The sequence below is a fragment of the Bos taurus genome, chromosome 19, assembly GCF_002263795.3.
Source record: "Bos taurus isolate L1 Dominette 01449 registration number 42190680 breed Hereford chromosome 19, ARS-UCD2.0, whole genome shotgun sequence".
In the NCBI taxonomy this organism is placed as follows: domain Eukaryota; kingdom Metazoa; phylum Chordata; class Mammalia; order Artiodactyla; family Bovidae; genus Bos; species Bos taurus.
In genome coordinates this window covers 54,127,856-54,148,911 of record NC_037346.1, presented here as the reverse complement: position 1 = coordinate 54,148,911, position 21,056 = coordinate 54,127,856, and the positions used below count along the sequence as shown (strand labels likewise).

The following is a 21,056-nucleotide window of genomic DNA, read 5'->3' as shown; positions in this document are numbered from 1 at the left end:
TCTCTTTTTGTGGTATTACCTGGAGTTACCTTGGTTATGGGGTTGGTTTTACAGGTGTGCACATATATCAAATTTTATTGAATAGTTTGCTTTAAATATGTGCAGTTCATTCTTGTTAACTGATAACCAGCATTTGAGGACCACTGGTATAAGCATGGTCTTGGGAGTGTTAATTCTGGGATAGGTTTCTGGGAATGTCTCTTTATTAGCTCAGTGACTTAGGTTTTTTTTTTTTTCCCCCCCAGCCGTGGCTCATCTGGAAGAAGTGGCTAGTAATGCTTACTTACAGTGTTACTATCCAGATTAAATAAAATAGTGTATAAATTTGACACATTATCTTCCCTGTATTTAGCCTTGCAAAAATCTATTCCTCACTACCACACATTTGTGCTGTCATTTGTGTGAATGACAAATTCACACATTTGTGTGAATGGATATTACTGTAATTTCAAAGGAGTGATTCAACTCTAGAGGGTGGTATCGTTTTAACCCTATCACAGTAATCACTTCAGTGTGATTTGTAGGGTGTGTATGGGAAGGGTGGTTAATCCTGAAGAGATCTGTGGATGGCCTATAAAATCATTGCTTAAGCAAAAGGCATGGAATAGAGATTGAATTTGTGTTCTTTGTAGACTGTTAGGATTTGTTCTTCTGATGATCATATTGTCCATTTAACTCACTGTATTTCACACAGAGAAGCCCCATTCAGGGTTCCAGAAGTGCTTGTAACTCGGTCTCCTGTGGCATGTAGTTATCACAAGGTGGTAGAGCTTTGTTCAGAAAAATCAGATACCTAAGAAATAGACAGTCACTCGGTTACTTACAAAGCTTGGTTTTCATTTCCTTTTAGAGGTATGTTAAAGAGAGAAAGATGAGGAGGAGAGTGAGCAGTAATATCCTCTTTTCAGTTCCACTAATATCTTAGATTTGTAATCTCCAGAAAATGTAGCTTTGGGTATTGAAAAGCAACTTCCTAACTAAAGAAAAGTAGATAGTTATGCCTGTGCGCTCAGTCATGTCCGACTTTGCTACCCCATGGACTGTAGCCTGCCAGGCTCCTCTGTCCATGAGATTTTCCCAGCAAGAATACAGGAGCGGGTTGCTATTTCCTCCCCCAGGGGATCTTTCCAACTCCAGGATCGAACTTGTGTCTCCTGCATTGCAAGTAATGCTTTACAGCTGAGCCACTGGGGAAGCCCTTATTTATGCCTTGGTATTAATACAAAACTAAAAGACAGCTTCTTAGGTCAAAAAAGAAACTTTTGTTGAGCTTCAACCTCATGCTGAGACAAGAGTTTAACTTTTTAAGTGGTTACAGAACCCTCTAAGAAGCCAGAAAGTCAAATAGAATGAAGAAGAAATTTCAATTATGGAAGAATTTCTCTCCAGAAAGTTTCTTCTCTTCAACCATGTTAACAATTCTTTCTTGGGAATTCCCTAGTGGTCTGGTGGTTAGTAGTTGGTGCTTTCTCTGCCAGGGCCTTAGCGATTATCTTAATCACTACCTGGAAAGTCACTGAGTGAAATTCAGTATCCTTTGAGATACTCCTGCGTCTGGCTAAGGCAGACAAGCTGTATCAGACTACCCCTGCTGCCAAGACCTAAAAGAGCTAGGTGGAACATAAAAAGCAACTCTTGGAAGGCATTAGATGCTACTGGGGCATTTAATATCACTTATATGTGGAATCTAGAAAAAATGATACAGATGACCTTATTAGCAAAGCAGAAACAGAGTCACAGATGTAGAGAACAAATTTATGGTTACCCAGGGGGAAGCGATGGTGGGACAAACTGGGAGACTGGGATTGACATATATGCGACTATGTGTAAAATAGATAACTAGTGAGAACACAGGGAACTAACTGTACTCAGTGCTCTGCGATGACCAAAATGAGAAGGAAATCTACAAAAGAGTGGATGTGTGTATACGTAAAGCTGATGCACTTTGTTGCTGTACAACACAAATTGACACAGCATCATAAAGCAACCGTACTCCAATCTAAAAAAATTTAAAAGACAAACTAAAAATGGGGGAAACGTTCACAGCATTTAATAATAAAATTAAATGGTGTAAACTTTTATTTATTTTATTAATAGAAATTTAATCCATTTAATATATAAATTCTTACAAATTGATGATAAAGACAAAACACATTAAGAACCCAAGGGATAGACCAGAAAATATAATTGGTTAGTCCACAGAAAACAAAATTCATGCATGTTGAGTAACAGCGTGGGGAGATGTGTCCATTAATAAGCAAGCCACCAGGCTTGCTGGCTTAGCAGTAAAGAATTCACCTGCAAATGCATGAGACACAGGTTCGATCCCTGGGTCAGGAAGATCCCCTGGAGAAAGAAATGGTAACCCACTCCAGTATTCTTGCCTGGGAAATCCCATGGACAGAGGAGCCTGGCAGGCTACAGTCCATGGGGTCGCAAAGTCAGACATGACTTAGCAACTAAACAACAGTAATCAAAGAACTATAAATTAAGGTCAGTGAGATACTTTTTCTATCTAATTTACAGAGATTAAAAATTATAATACTCAGTGCTTACGAGGATATATTGTGGTCAGCTAATAAAAATAAAAATTATTAAAATGTCTTTGGATGACAGTTTGGCTATAAGTATTGAAACTCTTAATTATATCCTTTGTTTTAGTCTGCTTCTGGAAATCTCTGTTAAGAAAATAATCACAAATACAGAACAAACTACACAAAAGAGGTTTAGTGATGAAAGTAGTATAAAAAGGAAACACCTAAATAAATAACAGGGAAAACTGTTAAGAAAAACTATGGTCCATCTATACAATGAAAATATCATGCTATCATTAAAAATTACATTTGTGAAGCTTGTTTAATCCTTTTTTTTTAAGTTTAGAAAATTCCATGAACTGAACCAAGGGTTATTAAGAATGCAAATTAAGACTGGTCAACTGTATACCAGTGGTACTGTGCTATTTTTACAAGTATTTACCAACTCTTTATTCTTTATTGCATCTTCTTCCCAACATCAGAATTTCTTCTCTGCATCTGCCCATCTGCGAGTCTGTTCTCAATGGCAGTCACTCCTGTATTTTAGTGATTCCCTGATTAAAAATGCACAGCTCCCTCCTTTTCTTTCTGAGCATATTTAGAGTCCAAAAGGGTTTGGTTATAATTAGTATCTTTTCCACTAGGTGCTACTGTTTTTCAGACCATAAATACTTTTTTCAGTGTGATTTGAAAGTACACAGTTGCTTTTTCAGGGTTGGATGTCACCTGTTGGGTGCTGAATGTTTAAATCTCTACTACGGTACATGTGCCTACAAATGACTACAGATAATTAATGAAGAAAATAACATTAATTTTCAAGGAAACTCTTTGTACTTTTGCCTGAGAGATGCTAGGGTGTGTTGACTAAATATAAGAGCTGCATTCTGGATCATCTTCATTTCAGGTAGTTGTGTGTTTATTACAATTTTCTAAAATGTAAGCTCTGAGAAGGCAGGGACCAGAGCGTTGGGCACACGGCAGATACAGTTGATCCCTAAGCAGTGCGGGGTTTGAGTCGCTGGTCCTCTGCACAGCCAGAAATTGGTGTGTAACTTTGCAGTTGGCCCTCTGTATAGGAGGTTCCAGTCCTCAAGTCAACCAGCTTCAGATCATGTAGTACTATAGTATGAATTCGTTGGAAAAAATCCACATGTAAGTGGACCTGTGCAGTTCAAAACCATGTTGTTCAAAGGTCATCTGTTACCTATCAAGTGAAAAAGAGTGATTGTCACTTCACGGAAGTGTCTACAGACTAGAATTCGTTAGTACAGAGACCTCAGTGCATCTCCGTTTCCTGTGCGCTTTGTTGCCTTAAAGCAGCGGTTCTCAAAAGGGGGGGTACCGACCCCTTTGGGGGGCATTTGGAAACAGGGAGATGTGTTTAGGGCTGTGGCGTGTCTGGGGTCAGGTGCAGTGGTGTTTAGCGGGTTATGAACCAAGGGTCCTGGGCGTTCTGTGGTCCTTGGACCAGTCCCATATCCATGACTTTGGATAGTCCTCTGGATGTTTAGGTAGGGGGAAAACATGTTTTATTTTCTCACAGAACCTATTTTACATGTATTCAGTTTCTTGTGTGTGCTGTTGTAGTATATATCTGAATTCCTCAGGAAAGCAATTCTCATGTAAGTCAAAGGAAGATTAGCCTTTGTCTGGAATGTTCTCAGTAGTTGCTCCTCATTTTGGAAATCTCATCACTGATGTCAGTGCCATCATGGAATTTGAGTTGCAGTGCCAATTTTATTCATAGCATTTATTGCAAACTGAAATTATCTTTTTTTCTTGTGCTTTTTGTTTACTCACTGAACTGTAGGCTCCTTAATAAGAGGAAGCTTATGTATCTTGTTCACTGGATATCCTTTTACCTAAAACAGTCTGACATACTGTGGCCGGTTATTAATAATAATGGAAGCGTCAATAGTGGTGGGTGTTTGATTTACAGTCTCATCTTCCTAAGTCTGACCTTTAAATGCTGACGTTCCTGAAGTTTTTTTCTGACCTGGTTTTAGCTCTGGCCGTGGTTTTGATTTATCTCTGCATTGGCAGCTCCTCAGATTTTTCTCCAGCCCAAATCTTTCCTCTGAATCCAGAATTATATATTGAGCTGCCAGCTCCCGTCCGTTTAATGCTCAGGCACCTCCAGTTTAGTGTGTCCCTCTCCAGGGTTTATCTTGTTTATGATCTCGTAAAGCACAAATGTGATTGTTATTCTCTTGCTGAAAATTCTTCAGTTAACTTCTTGCTCTGAGAATAAGACCAAAAACTTTAACCCACGTCTATCCCACCAGACTTGTTTTAGCCATTTCTTCATTGTTCCCATGCTTTGGGCTCTCTAGTCATCTTGCTGTTCTCAAAGGCTCCATTTCTTCCCACCATAGAGCTTCGTCCGTGCTGTTCTCCTGCCAGTCCAGCTAGTTATCCTTCAGAGCTTAGCTCACCTCCCCGGGAAACCGCCCATGCTTTCCTGACTCGGCCAGCACCCACCCCTCCTCCTCACGTGCCCTCACAGCACCCTTTGCTAGCAAATTGTGTGTTCCAAAATATTCATGTGTTCCGAAAGTAGCTGTCTGACTTTCCCATAGAATTGAGTTGGTTGTGTCTTTTTTAATTTATGAAGTGTAGTTATGGCTTCCCTATATTTATTTGTACATTTATATTATCATCATAAAGCATGATCTTATAGCAACTATAATAATTTATTTTCTAAAGTTTAATTGGTTTTTTTCCAGTAATTTCATAGGATAGATCGGTTTGATTTGTTGTTTCAGGAGCACACTGTATTTCATTTATTCTGAGAAACCCATTTTTCCCACTTTTAACATCTCTGAAATTGGCAGCATTTTTCTTTCTTAGTGCATAAGAAATAATGGTGCATCTTATATTTGAAAACAGATTGGATAAAATTTGGCATTTTTATAACAGATTTGTTCTGCAAGATTTACTGGGAACCTTGTTAATTTTCCCCAGGAAGGCGTTATCTCCTTCCTTTTGAAAGAAGTTTTAGATGCGCACACCTAGATTTCCCTGGCTGTAGTTGTGTCTAGAAACGGGGAGATGAATACATTCTGGTTAACTGGATATAAACAGAAATAATGATGAACTTCTAAGGCACGAACCAAAAAGAAATGATTTGCTCTGCAGTGCCTCTTTTCCTCTTCTAGTAATGAAAAGAACTGGGTCCCTAGATAATTTCACAGAGCAAAGATGTCTGGCCAGCCTTTGGACTTGGGGGAGAATCGTCTTTAGGATGTTGTATTTTGGGGTCTTATAGCGGCTGTGCCAGTACTGTAACTAATGTGTCATCTAAGAGATGATCCTAACTGGAATCTTCAATTTCCAAAAAGTAGGGTCAGGTCTTAAAACTGAAGCACGTTCCTGTCACTCTTGGATTGCATACAACAAACACGTGTGCTCTTTTGGGGTGCATTGTGCCTGATGAATGAGTGCATGCTTAAGAGTCACTGTCTGTGTTACGTTGGGCTACTCACTGAGATCCTCTGAGTTTCAGGGGCCTCTCGTTTAAGACGCAGATGATGTCGATTTCTACAGAGTTGTTTTGAGGAGTCATTGAGGTCAACTATTGAAAACGTCTTCGAGCCCATAGTTTAGTAAATGACAGCTATTGCTATCATTAGTGTTTTCAAAGACTACAACTTCAAACTGTCTGCTGCTGCCTTAGTATTTATTTTTCAGTTGAACTTGGTTATTTTTGGAGAATTGTTTGATTTTCTACGTTTTATCTTTGCATTCAGCAAAACCATCAGAAACCTTCATATTTGGACCAAAGCCTTGGCTGCCGAGAGAATTGCTGAGTTTGGGGCAGTTCCCCAAGTTTTCCCATCACACTCTTGGCTGTGTGCATGTTCTGGGGCATAAGAGAGGACCAGCTCCTGACTCTGTCACCTGGGGGAGGTGTCCCCCGGAAAACTTGCTTTTGGACCTGAGTGTTAGGGAAAGTTCTTCCTTTGCAGAACTGGTGCATGTTCTCATGGTTAATGAGGAGCCATAAAGGACAGTGAGGAATTGAATCATTATTTGTAACATAATTTAGTAAGTTGCTCATTGCTTCACTTTAGGACAGATGGAAGGTTAGCTCTGAGCACCTATACTGACCCATTGCCAGATGTGGTTCCGTTAAAGTCCTTTAAGGAGGTGAACTCTGAATCAGAGGCAGAGTTCCCTTGCCTGCCCACTTCCGTCTCTTACAAGATTTATATTAGTATAAATCTACTTCTTCCCTGTCAAAAAAAAAAAAAAAATCAGAAAGCCAAAATGGTGGCCACTAGCAGTGAGCTGACTGAAAGAGTAATAGAAACATTTGCTCTTTTAAACTGATGTGTGAACATAGTGTTGGACACCAGGTCATACATGTCCATGTACCTTGAGTAAAGAGCAGCATGGCAAATTATAGAACACGCTTCTTCTCAATTAGGTTCCCGTAGGATGTCTGTCTAGACTCTGTTGTTTGTTTTTGGTCATATGGACCTAGTGTATGTTTAAAGAACAAAATAGAAAATTTAATTCTTTAAATAATTGGTATTTTTCGGGTAGGTTTTCTTCCTAATCATTTCTGGGATGAGCCTTTGCATTTCACATTTTTAATGTGAAATGTTAACAGTCCTTTTAGTACCTGTGTTTTTTCTGCACAAATACAATTGGTCCCAGAATTTATCTCCTGCCTTAGGCTTCATTGTAGAAACCGTTTAGGCAGGCTCATGACTCTAGCACAGACCTTTGAGACCTTCTTTCCTGCTCTCCTCACATACAAACCCTGGCTCCACAGATGTTTCTGGGTCAGGGGGCTGAGTAGACGGTGACAGTGGTATCATCTCTTTTTATTCGACTTTTCCCTCGTGCAGATTGTCGTAAAGCTATTTCCACCCAGGTCTTGTGCACTTGCCTGCTCTCCCAAATTAGAATCCAACTTTGAGCACAAGTTACTTTAGTGGCTCCCAAAATTGAGTCCACAGTTAACAGTCCTTTCAGTCCACAGAATTGTAACATTTTAAAATACAGTTTACCCTGGAAATGATCTGCAGTCTAGTTCTCTCACTGATAACCACCCCAGGCCTCTGTTACATCACTTCAGTGACTGGCCAGTGGTTATATGGTGCCGGGACTTTGTTCTTTCTACTTCCTAATCCTGAAGGAGAACCTTTTCTGAATTTGTGCAGGTGGATTACAGTCTTTAGAGCATAGAAATACTATGGCATCAAACAAAAACTACGGGGCAAGTGATATTAGGCAAATTCAGACAAATAGAGTTCTCTTTCCCACCTGTCAGGTTTCATACTTGAGGTCTGTGTGTTACTAATTAAATTTAACTTGTAGTTTTATATTTGGTGTCATTTATTTGTTATTTAGGCATGTCTGTGAATGCTACTTATTCATTAGTGTGGCAGTATTAAAGTCTCCAGTTTGATGACACGATTGAAATAATCTCTAATTTAAGGATTCTTCTGTCAGTCAGGAGAGAGAAACCAAGTGGTAATATGAACAAGGGAAGTTTAATAAAGATTTCCCAACTCTAACGGGAGCTTCCCTGATGGCTCAGCGGTAAAGAATCCTCCTGCCAATGCCGAAGACATGGGTTCAATCCTTGGGCTGGGAAGATCTCCTGGAGAAGGAAATGGCAGCCCACTCGAGGATTCTTGCCTGGGAAATCTCATGGACAGAGGAGCCTGGTGGGCTTCAGTCCATGGAGTCACACGACTTAGCGATTAAACAACAATGACTCTAACAGGGGATTGGAGTAATGAGGGATTTGCTAATTAGAAATAGAGAAAGCTTTAAATTTTGTAGGCACGGTGGAATGAGGAGTAGCCACTGCCTCCAGGGCTGAGATGGGGTGCCCAGTGAGAGCTTCCTGGCTGAGGTCCAGACCTCTGGAGAGGGTACAGCTGTGACTCAGGGATGGCAAAAAAGTCATGAGCATGATGAGGTGGTGAGGAGGCTTAGGGGTAGGTTGGGCTGGGAGGAAACTGCTGGGAAGTTCCTCAGAGCAGTAGAATGAGGGGTCTATAGGAGTCAGCCAAGAGCAAAACTCTTTTCCTGCTGTGTCTCTCTAGCACCCTCTATTGAAGAAGCTTAACGTCTTGTCAGCTGGCAAAGGAAAATGTTTAAAGGTCCTGGTCTTCACAGAGCTGGCAAAAAACTGAGTGTGAAGCTGGGCGGCAGTAAGTCAATAGCGCGGTTCCCCACCTCCATGTTCCTTAGTAGTCAGGAGATGCTTCTTGGTCAAGCTTTCTTGTCATTGGTTACATAGTACCTATTTTAAAATTTCAGTGAAATCCCAATCATTATTAATAACCACTCTGTCTCTTCTGGCTCCCTGGCAGCTCAGCTGGTAAAGAATCTGCGTGCAATGCAGGAGACCCCAGTTCAATTCCTGGATCTGGAAGATACCCTGGAGAAGGGACAGGCTACCCACTCCAGTGTTCTTGGGCTTCCCTGGTGGCTCAGCCTGTAGAGAATCCACCCACAATGCGGGAGACCAGGGTTTGATCCCTGGGTTGGGAAGATATCCTGGAGAAGGGAACTGCTACCCATTCTAGTATTCTGGCCTGGAGAATTCCATGGACTGTATAGTCCATGAGGTCGCAAAGAGTCAACAGGACTGAGCGACTTTCACTTCACTGTCGCTTACATACCAGAATGTACCAGCCGGGACGCCTGTATCTGTGAGATGGTTGGAGCATTGTGTCTATTATTTTAAGCATATTTAAACTACACATATTCAAGTATCATTATGAAAACTGATGATGAAAGTGGAGCAACAATAAAAATTGTGTCATTTTCTGACTTAATTTGAGTCTACTTTAAACAGAAATGAAATAAAGAAAAGGTTTTCACAAAATGGTACTTAAGGACTTCCCTAGCAGTCCAGTGGTTAAGACTCTGCAGTTCCACTGTAGGAGGCGTGAGTTCAATCCCTGGTCAGAGAAATAAGATCCTACATGCTGCATGGCCCGGCCCCCTCAAGAAAAGTTACTTTTAACCTGTATATTTGTAATTGGTATGTGATACAGTAATTTTAAAGCAGCTTTTGTAGTCGATAAGAATGTTTCCTGAATGTGATTAGTTTTGAGAATCTTAATTAAATAGTGCTAGATCCAGTCAGCACTTTTATAAGTCTAAATTAAATAAATTGTTGGTAAACTGTATTTATCAGGATTCTTTGGTTACATGCAACAGAAAGTGACTCTACAAATTAAGTAGGGAGTAGAAGGAGGACTTAGGAAGGATAAGAGGTGGCTGACATCATTGAGGAAAAGCTGAGAAGCCAGTCTCCACAGCCTGCAGAGCCTAGGCGGCAAGTGCTGGTGGGCAGGTCTGGAGGTCACGGTCTCTGAGATGGATCTGCTTCAGCTGCTTGCCCCTCATGTCAGGATTCACATTCCAGGAAGTGTCTTGATTGGACTCATAGGTAGCAGGCCACAGGAGCGACTTGTTCCTTGGCTCAAAGGATATATATTACCAAGACTTAATTCTCACTCCGCTTCTTAGCTTCTGTCCCTCGGCGTAAGCTTCATTTCCAGAACCTCTGTGGTCAAGGCCTTCGACTTCCATTCCTGTGATCCTGTGGGGGGCATGGAGTCGCCCTATATCTAGGCACCGTGGCCCAGGAAGTGCAGTGCTTTTGGACTGGCCAGACGCCTCTCTGGAGCCTCAGAATGAGAGAAGGACTGGCACTCGCGGAAATTGGAGTACAGTTTCCAATGCGGGGAGTAAAGGAAGCTGAGCGGCAAAAATACCGGATGGAGGTAATCACCTTCATTGTTCAGAGAAAAGCCTACCAGATGGGGAACATCATTTTTCTGTGATAAAAAGCCAGTGGAAGAAGATTGCAAGATGTTGGGAAGGGCTGGTGGGACAGGGAAGTGGCTGTGTGTCTCAGTGGTTAGATAGCAGGCAGCACACGTGTGCTTATCAGAAGTCTGGTCAGTCAGATTGCTCCCACTGAGGGTGCTGCTGGGTTTGTTCTGGTTTGGTGCTTTAGCCACAGTTGTAAGTGCTGAGAGAAATCCTGGAGCTGAAGTCCATATTAGCACTAAATGAAACCAGTGTCAGAGTTCTTTTGGAATACCTTGAGGCCCGCTGGTTCTGCCATGCCTCTGCTCAGATCTCAGTGATGCTTCTGCATCCTTCCAAAGTAAAGGTTCCTGCAGTCAGCATTCCCAATCAGCGTCTCGTCCTTTCCTCCAAAGCTTCCCTCTGTACCTTTTGGTACCCTGGTCTATGGAAAATGAAGACCTTTATCTTGAGCTCTGTACTCTTCCCAACTCATTCCATGTCCCCCCCCCCGCCTCCATTCAGCTGAAGCCCCATCTCTCATTAGGCCAGGAATGGAGAGGGAAGGAGTTGCATGAGAGAGGGATTCAACATTTTCCGGTGTGACCATTTACAAATCATTACTTTTGTTGCTTTTGTTTATTTTTGTTTTTATTCACTTTTTAAAAAAGTTACATACAGTTCAGTTCAGTCTCTGGTGCACAGTTTTATAAGTTTCAATGAATCCATACAGTGTACATGTCATGTTTATAGGTGCATATAGCCACCGTCATAATCAAGATTCAGACTAGTTCTGGCATCCTCCAAAGAGTTCCTTTCCTTGCTCTGTCCCTTTGTAGTAATGTCTTCTCCGTTCCCAGCACCAGGCAATCACAGGTCTGTTTTATGTTCCTCTGATTTTTCTCTTTTTCCAGTTTGTCATGTAAATGGAACTATGCAGCACATATCCGTTTGAATCTGGCTGCTTGTACTTAATATTACGATATGTCTGAGTGTGGTTTTTCTTTGAGTTTATCTCATTTGGAGTTTACACAGCTTTTTGAATCTGTAAATTTATATATATCACCAACTTTGGGACATTTTCCACCATTATTTTCTCAGATTTATTTTTCTCCTCTACTTTTCGCCAGTCTTTTTCTCCTCTACTTCTGAACCCTAATGACGTGAGTGTTGGGTCTTTTGGTATTATCCCACAGCTTCCTGAGACTCCACTTTCTTATCTCTTTTCTGTCTGTTCTTCAGATAGATCATTTCTTGTGCTCAAATTAAGTTCACAAATTCTCTTCTCTCACCCATTCTTTCATTGTGCCCATCTAGTGAAGTTTTTTATTCGGATATTTGGTCTTTCAGTTCTAAAGTTTCCACCTGAGGGAATTCCCTGGTGGTCCAGTGATTAGGACTCCGCGCTTTTGCTGCCAAGGACAAGGGTTTGCTCCCTGGTCAGGGAAGTAGGATCCTGCAAACCAAAAAATGAAAAATAAGTGAATGAATAAATAAAATTTCCACTGTGTTCTGTTTTATAGTTTCTGTTTATCTGTTGTGAACATCTGTGTTCCCATTTGTTTCCAGGGCATTTACCTTTATTTGCCTCTTGGAGCATAGTTATAATAACTTTTAAAGGCTTTGATAATTCCAACAGCCAGGTCACCTGGGAGTTAGCATCCCCGGAGTTTTGTCCTGACAGTTTGGCCACATTTTCCTGTTTCTTTGTATGAAGAGTAATTTTGAGTTTTATCCGGGACCTTCTGGATATGTTGTATGGGCCTTGAGTGCTATTAAACTCCTCAGGAGCATGTTGATTTTGTTGTTGTTGTTACTTACTTTATTTTGTTTTTGTTTAGCAGGCAATCAAGCCAGTTAGGTTCAGACCACAAAGCCCGTCTGGCGCTGTGTGGGTAGTGATTCGAAGGTTGTTCAGTTTCCCAAGCCTTCACTATGCTGTGCTGCCTTGGGCCGGGCCCACGTGTGTGCCACTCAAGGGTTAGTTCAGGACTCTGCGGGGAGCAGGAGGGTAGTTGAAATTATAGTTCAGTTTTCCAAACCTTTGCTCCTGTTTGGGGTCTGTCACACACATGCATGACTCGAAGGGGAACCGGAACTGGAAGTTGATGGACAGAGTCTGGGGGGCTCCTCCAGCCGATTGCTCTCTGGGTCCGCCACACTCTCTAGCTCTCAGGAGCTCATTTTCCTAGTTCTTTGTTCAGAAAGATGAGGTTCTTTTGGCGTCAGCTGCCTGGGCCGCCACAGCACAGCTCTGTGACCAGAGCCGACCTCCGGTCAAAATAACAACAAATAGGCAGCAAGAGAAGAAGGGGAAGTGAGAAGCTCGCCCCCATACGGCCGCCTCCCCAAGTTCGGACTCCTCCACCTGGCTGACTGGCTTTTGTTTACTTTTGACAGTTTGGGTTTTTTTGTGTGTGTATTGTGCCTCATCCAGTTTTTTGTTATAGTCAGTAGCAGAGAGGCTGCGGTGGGTTTATTCCATCTTGAGTGGCCCCCAAAGTCTTACAGCATGACCTAATTAGTTTTTTATGTTGCATAACAGACTACCACAAACTGAAAGCAATGCACATTTATTATTTCACCATTTCTGAGGGTGAGGTGGCTAAGCATGGGTTAGCAGTCAAGGCCAGGGCTGGGTTTTCATGGGAGAGAGGGCTTGACTGGGGAAAGGTGGGTTTCCACGCTCACTCGGGCTGTTGGCAGAATTCATTTCCTTGTAGCAGTAGAATTCATGGCAGCTATTGTTTCAAAGCTGACCCCTGAAAGGGAGCTAAAGCAAGTCTGCTAACACAGATGGAGCTTTCTAATGTAGTCAGGGAAGCGGTATTCCACCACCTTTGCCATATTCTAATGGTGAGAAGCAAGTCATAGGCTCCTCCCATGCTCATGGGGAGGGCATCATACAAGGGTGTGACCAGCAGGAGACCTTAGACTCTCCTTGACTACAGTATTCTTTGATCCTCAAATAAAAATTCTTCTTTCCACCCTCTGCTCCTGTTAATATTTGTCAGAGCTGTGGTACCCTTTTCTACCCCACCTCTTGGGATCATGCTGAACAGCTGTGTGGGTTTTTTATGCAGTCCAGCCCATACTTGAGACTCCAGGTTCTTGACCTCCTATGCCAGTGACCTACTTTAGAACCTGGTTCTGTGACTTTGAATCTCAAGCTTAAGCCGTCTACTCCATTATTCTGTTTATTTCCATACTCTGTCGAGTATTAAGCATAATTCCAGCCTCACTGTCACTTTCCTGTTAGAGTCTGTGCCCCTTCAAGGTCTAAGGCTGTTTTGTTAATACATCTTATCCTTTTCGTACTGCCTAGAAGGGTGTAAGCGAGTATGTCCTTACAGATAGCAGGTATTCAAACACATTCTGAAAAGTTAAGAACCTGAAATATTTCTGTGACGACTGGACAGGATACCACTTCTTTCCCCTTCCTTTTTCAATTTTGCCTGATAACATTTATTCCTAACATAAACACTGCCAGGAAATTCTAATTAAATTAGCTAGTGCGTGCACACACACTGAATTACTGAATATTTTAATGACATGACATTGGAGTCCAACCAGTATGACTTCAGAGCATAAACTGTGATGTGTCCTACAGGTGGAACTGGGTTACAGTTTCTGGTGACTAAACCTCCCAGCCAAAACAAGCCCACCCTCTTTTGTGTGTATGCAAAAAGATAGTAATTAACTAATAAAACACTGGAATTTGGAACACTTTCCACCTAGAATACCTCTGCATAGGGTAGCTACATCTCCAGCCATAATTTCATCTTTCAAACCATGTTTCTCTGGGAGAAGGTGTAGTTAACTGGGAATACTGAGATGATTGATACCTAGAGTCTCCACTTACAGGCAGTCTCCTGCCTCCCCTCCCTTCTTTTTCTAGCTGCTTCCAAAATATAAGTGGCTTCTTTCTCCACCCAAAGCCTTCTAATCCGGTGGTTGCTAAACTATTTGAGAATAAAAGAAATATGCATCTTGAAAATCCAGATTATTAAAAATATTTTCTTTCCAATAGCATTCAGTAGAGTAGGGACACATTACTGTATGTCTCCCCACACAAAGCACAGATAATCTATGTCCACTTTGGCCCTTCAGACTTGCTCTGGGTCCTGAAGTTGAGCCCCATATCAGATTTCTCTTTTCCTAGTTTCCACTATTCCTGAAGCATAAACTGTACCACTAATCGAAGCAATGCTGTTTTCTTTAGCAGAAGCCAGATAGACTAAAGCTGGAGTTATTGTGGTGGTGGTAAACTAGAAATGAAGTGAATGTGTATAAATAGAGGAATAACAGGGTAGAGTATGGGGGCCTTCCCTTGGTGGTCCAGTGGTTGAGACTTTACCTTCCTGTGCAGGCGTTTGGGTTTGATCCCTTGTCAGGGAGCTGAGATTCCACAGGCCTCACTGCCAAAACACCAAGACATAAAAAACCAGGAGCAATATTGTAACATTTAATAAGACTTAAAGCAAAATAGAATATGATAACATTTACACCATGGTATATTTTGTAGTGAGCTCCGAAAGTTGGTGATGGACAGGGAGGCCTGGCGTGCTGCGATTCATGGGGTCGCAAAGAGTCGGACACGACTGAGTGATCTGATCTGATCTAATATTTTGTAGCCATTAGAAATGATAGATTAGGGACTTCCCTGGTGGTCCAGTGGTTAAGAATCTGCCTTTCAAAGCAGGAGTTGTGGGTTTGATCCCTGGTCAGGGAACTAAGATCTCACACACGTGCGTGCTCAGTCACAGTCTGGTCTGACTCTTTGCAACCCCATGGACTGTAGCCCACCAGGCTCTGTTGCCCATGCAATCTTCCAGGCACAAATACTGGAAGTGAGTTGCCATTTCCTCCTCCAGAGGATCTTCCTGACCCAGGGATCACTCCTGGGTCTCCTGCACCTCCTGCATTGGCAGGCAGATTTTTTACCACTGGCGCCACTTGGGAAGCCCAAGCTCCCATATCCGTGGGGCTGCTAAGCTGCCGCACCACAGCTTAGAGAGAAGCCTGTGTGCTGCAGTGAAGAGCCCGCGTGCCGCAGCTAAGCTCTGATGTAGCCAAAAGTAAAAGATTTTTTTTTTAAAAGAAAGGAAAAGAAGTGCTAAGTCTCGCTAATAGCCAGAGAAATGCAAAATAAAGTAATAATGAGATATCATCATTAAATAGACCAGGTCTGTCAGTTGGGAGAATGGATGAGGAAAGAGAGAGACACATTGAATGAGGAAAACAAGATGCAAAAAAAGGTATATAACACGATCTCTGTATGACAAAACAATGATCAGATAAAATCCTTTGCAAAAATACATAAATGTGTATGATTCCATATAATTACATGAACGTGGCAAAAGGCTCAGAAGAATATGAACTCAGTGGCTTCATCGGTTATCTGGAAGGGAGGCGGAGGAGAGTGGACCGCTGACTTGGGTGTGGAGAGAGAAGAAAGTGAGTAAGGGGATGCCAGGCAAATGAGAAACAAAAGCAAAGTTTATATTGGGAAAAATGCATAAGATTATATTTACACTTGTGTGTAAAACCATATATATTTAAATGAAAGTTTTAAGTTGAAATTTAACTTAAGCAACTTCCCTGGTGGTCCAGTGGCCTTGGAGTTCAATCCCTGTTCAGGGAACTAGATAAAGATCCCTTGTGCATAACTGAGACCCTGTGCAGCCAAATAAATATTTTTTAATTAAAATTTTAAAATGCAGTTTTCCCAACCTGGCCATCCCTCTTCTTTATTTCCCATACAGCTTGACTTGTAAATCCACCTCACAACTTCTCCACACAGGAAAAAAAAAAAATACAGTTTATAATATTTTACTAGCCTCAAAAGGTAGATAGAAATGTATTAAATATTACTTGGTCATTTCAGGAAATAAAGTTTCCCTGGGAAAGAAAGTACACTTATTGAAGATGTTCTTCCAGTATAAATTTCACCTGAGGGTCTTCCCTGGTGGTCCAGGAGCTAAGAGTCCACCTTGCAATGCAGGGGACACGAGTTCGATTCCTGGTTGGGGAAGTAAGATGCCACACATTACAGAACAGCTCAGCGGGCGCATTGCAACCAGTGAGTCTGAGCATTACAAGGCAAGATCTGATGCGGCAAATAAAAATGTTAAAAAAATTTTTTTTCACCTGAGTTTATGGACCAGAAATTGGTACCAGCAATGTCCTGCATGATGACAGGCTTTTTTTCTCAGTGCCACAGAGACAGAAGACAGTCCTGCCCCCAAGGTACTTACAGCCCAGAGTACAGGAGGAAACACACAGTGTTCCCTAAAAGCAGGGCCTTAGCTCTACCAGATAACATGAGCAGGGGGGCGTCACCCAGCAGACTTCTAAGCTCTCATTGCATTGTGTCATCTCACTGTTGTAATAGTCATCATTTGTTTGAGGCATTATTTATATGAATAGCCTGAAAAGCGTATTAACCCGTCCTTGTCACTGCTGTGATCCCAGAGGGCTTATACTGCCACTGTTCAGAGAGTATCTGTTAAGTGAGTCAGCCCTTCTGTTTGTCCCTGATGCCTACCTACCATGGTAAATAGCACATGCTAGTTGTGTAGTGAACATATGAGATGATCTTAGGTTTAGGCTTTCTAGGAAAGGAGCAGATGAAAATAGCTGACAAGGAAGTGGAAGTCAGGGAACAGGAGGTTTCCGTAAAGATAATGAACGGGTGCAGTGGAAACAGGAGTAAGCGTAGGAGGTTATGGTCAGAATGTAGAATAGTGACATCTAATGTTTGAGCAGTTCTGGATGCTTAAGATCTAGTAGTTAATACTTTGAATAAAACACTCTTTATTCACCCTTTGTGATCAAGGGAAAGGCTGCATGTTTTGTTCTTTGAGGCTACTTTAGCAAACTAGCCAGCTCCCCAACCAGTCTTCCTAAAGCAAAGCCCATGAGGAAGCAAGTCCAGCCCCATGCACTCAAAACGAATCACTTTATTTATTTTTAATTGGAGGATAATTGCTTTACAATGTTGGGTTGGTTTCTGCCGTACATCACCATGAATCAGCCGTAGGTATACGTAGTCCATCCCTCCTGAACCTCACTCCCACCTCCCACCCCATCCCACCCTTCTAGGTTGTTGTCACCAAGCACCAGGTTGAGCTCCCTGTGTACTAATTGGTTTTTTGGCACCTTGAATGGTCAAACCAAAGATGACCAGACAATTGAGAAAAGATTCACATCAAAGGGAGCCTCCTTAGGGAGGTAGTGTCCAGAAAGGAAACAAACAATGCAGAAAATTGAAAGAACTTCAGATAAATTCTAATTAATCCCCTCAGCTAGCATAAAAAAAGTGACTTGTATCTATAAAACAAGAACACAGTGGTGTGGGAAAAGAGCAACTAAAAAACAAGAAAGTTAATGTAAAATTGTAATGTCATGGAATAGGAAACTCAGTAGAAGGACTTGAAAGATCAAGTCTTTAAAAATTGAGAGCAACAGTAGCAAAAAAAGAGTAGAAAACATAAAGGTAAATTATGATGATCCATCTAATAGACTTAATATGTTGTTCAGAAAGCAGAAGATGTTTTCAATAAAGCAGAGAACCGAAAGTACCACCTCTATATTGAAAACATCAGCCAAATACTAAGCACCAGTAATGGCGGAGAAAGACACTGAAGTGCACATCATCATGAAATTTCAGAATCCTGGGGGTGACAGGAAGCTTTGGGAGGAAATCACCTAGAAAGAACTAAAAAGCAAAACGACATCAGACATCTCTTAAGTAGGTAGCAGATGCTGGAATGCAGGGGCGTGGTGCCTTCAAACTTGATTCTCGACCTAGAATTTATGCTCAATTCCAGCATAATTGAGGGCATCATTCAAGGAGGAAGACAAGGGAGGTCACAGGATGATGGAGTTAATAAGTTCAGGTCAGCATTCATGGGTGGGCAGTGATGAGTTTGCACACACTGTTCCTTCTGCTTAGTCTGTTTTCTCCTTTCCCACTGCACTGATGGAAATGACACAGTGATACAGAGTTACATATAAGGAACAATTAAATCATAATGAAAGCAGGCTCCAGAAAGAGATACAAAGGTCCCAGAGCATGTGAAAAGATGCTTGACACCACTATCAGGAGGGAAATGCAAATCAAAACCACAGTGTGGTACTTAGGATAGGCAAATTAATAAAAACAGAAAATAGAACGGGTGGTTGTCTGGGCCTGGGGATGGGGGGGATAGTGGGGAGTTATTTCATAGGCAGAGTTTCAGTTTTACGAGATGGAAAGAGTTCTGGAGATGGGTTATACAACCATGGGACTGTAACTTTACACGTAAAAATGGTTTAAGATGGCAGATTTTATGTATATTTTACCACAATTAAAATTTTTTAAAAAATGAAATGACTGGAGGATCTTAGAAAACCCTAGCATAGTGCTCCCAGCACAGAGCGGACCTGGACCAGGGCTCTGAAGGGAGTTTGGGCCATGTGGTTGAGGAGAGGGCTCCTGTTGTTAAACTGGAGGAGGGCGGATATGTAAAAACCAAAAACAGAACTTTTATAGGGAGGATAGAGCAAGAGGGAAAGAAAGACAACTAGGAACTCTGGGAAAAGCAGCTACACAGGTTAAATGTCCACAACGTGTACTACCTAGCTCTGCATCGAACATTAACATACTGCTTTTAAAGCAAATGCCATTCATTGATTTAATTTCATAGTGGAGAAGGAAATGGCAACCCACTCCAGTATTCTTGCAGGGAGAATCCCAGGGACGGGGAGCCTGGTAGGCTGCCGTCTATGGGGCCGCACAGAGTTGGACACGACTGATGTGACTTAGCAGCAGCAGCAGCAGCAGCAGTGACCAACTTAATGGACTTGAGCTTGAGCAAACTCCAGGAGACAGTGAAGGACAGGGAAGCCTGGCGTGCTGCAGTCCATGGGGTCACAAAGAGTCGGACACGACCGAGCGACTGAACAACAGGTGATAGGGTGGAAGACTGGGGTACTGAAGAACCACATCCACTTCCGTCATAGTAGAAATTAAACTGTTAATCGGAGAAGGCAATGGCAACCCACTTCAGTACTCTTGCCTGGAAAATCCCGTGGATGGAGGAGCCTGGTAGGCTGCAGACCATGGGGTAGTGAAGAGTCAGACAGGACTGAGCGACTTCACTTTCACTTTTCACTCTCATGCATTGGAGAAGGAAATGGCAACCCACTCCAATGTTCTTGCCTGGAGAATCCCAGGGACAGAGGAGCCTAGTGGGCTGTGTCTGTGGGGTCGCACAGAGTTGGACATGACTGAAGTGACTTAGCAGCAGCAGCAGCAGCAAACTGTTAACATCTCAAATTGATAAGTCAAGATACAAGAATGCAGGCATTTTTAAAGGTACACGACTATACAGTCACATCGAGAATGTTCTTAGTGTGTGTTATCTCCATGGAGAGAGCCTGTGAACCCTGGAGAAGGAAGAATCTCTTTTTGCTACATATCTTTTGTACTCTTTATGCTTTCTCATGAGCATGTATTACTTTATAAATAAAAGTGAGATTCAATGCTGTTAAAAAAAATTATAAATGAAAAATGGCATAAATTGTATACCAGGAGATAGAAGAAAGTAGTGCTAGTTAGGTGGAATATTAGATGAAATTTTCTTAAAGTTCAAACATTTGAATCATGCTTTAGTCACAGAAACATGACCTCAGGCAGGAAAGTGTAAGGTACCTCAGGGCTACATGAGATGTTTATTTTCAGCATTTTGTTTCAATACCATGAAAGTGAAAGTCGCTCAGTCCTGTCCAACTCTGCGACTGTATAGTCCATGGAATTCTCCAGGCAAAAATACTGGAGTGGGTAGCCTTTCCTGTCTCCAGGGAATCTTCCAACCCAGGGCTCAAACCCAGGTCTCCCGAATTGCAGGTAGATTCTTTACCAGCTGAGCCACAGGGGAAGCCCCTAAACTGTACTGCTAGGGGAATAGGTGGTTCTAATTAATATAACTTTCAGAGTAATAAAATTAAGCAAAAATCATTTTTATTCCATCTTCTATAGAATACCTTTTTTTAAAAGGTAGCTCTACTTGCCTACCTTATTAAATTTGATATCAGAAGATAATTGAAGGCTTTCATTGTGCTGTAGATTAAGAAAGCATGCACAAGTGGGGCAGCTGTAGGGTAAGGGAGTTAGAGAAGGCGAGGTTCGGAACAAGACCAAGACCGGCACTTTCCAGGAACAGATCACCTTTAATGAGGCGGGAAGGGGCAGCAGCCAGATTAGCGAGCTGCTGCACTAGCCCAAGAGAAGAGTAGTATATATAGGCATATATGTGGAAAGCTGCTGTCTTCAGGCGGCCTGTTCTTCTCCAAGGTTTTTCGGAGTAGTTATCTCTTAAACGGCTGGGACAAGGAATCCTGGAGATCGGCCAGAGGCTGGACTGGCTGGGAGCTGGGCTTAATCAACCTTAATGTCCTTTTCTTTTTTTACCCCCTTCGGGTGAGAGAGTTCTTTGTTTTGCATAGAATGGTGGGGAGGACCTGGAGGGGAGTTTTAACTCCTGGCTATTTTGAGCCATGTAACTTTCCTTCAGCAGTCATGGCATTCCTAGTTTTTATTTGTTCCCTTTTTCCCTAGACATGTGGCAACTGCGTGGTGATTCCAGCACCAGTGCATCATTCGCGGAGCTTGACTGTGCTTTGAAAGAATATTTAAACACAGATTTCTTAGTGTCTCTGCACCTTTTAACATGAAAAGATTCCTAGAAG

General features: G+C 42.1%; 1 protein-coding gene across 7 annotated transcripts in view; it reads left to right on the top strand.

The window, feature by feature from the left end:
* TNRC6C (trinucleotide repeat containing adaptor 6C) overlaps positions 1-21,056 on the top strand; it is a 115,924-nt gene that overhangs the window by 16,066 nt on the left and 78,802 nt on the right. Inside the window, exon 1 of one of the 7 annotated variants that reach the window (XM_059878356.1) lies at positions 1-21,056. This exon is cut by the window's left edge and continues 13,029 nt beyond it. The exons of the other annotated variants lie outside the window; for them this stretch is intronic. The gene's annotated coding sequence lies outside the window, so the exon portion shown is untranslated. 7 annotated transcript variants of the gene reach the window in all.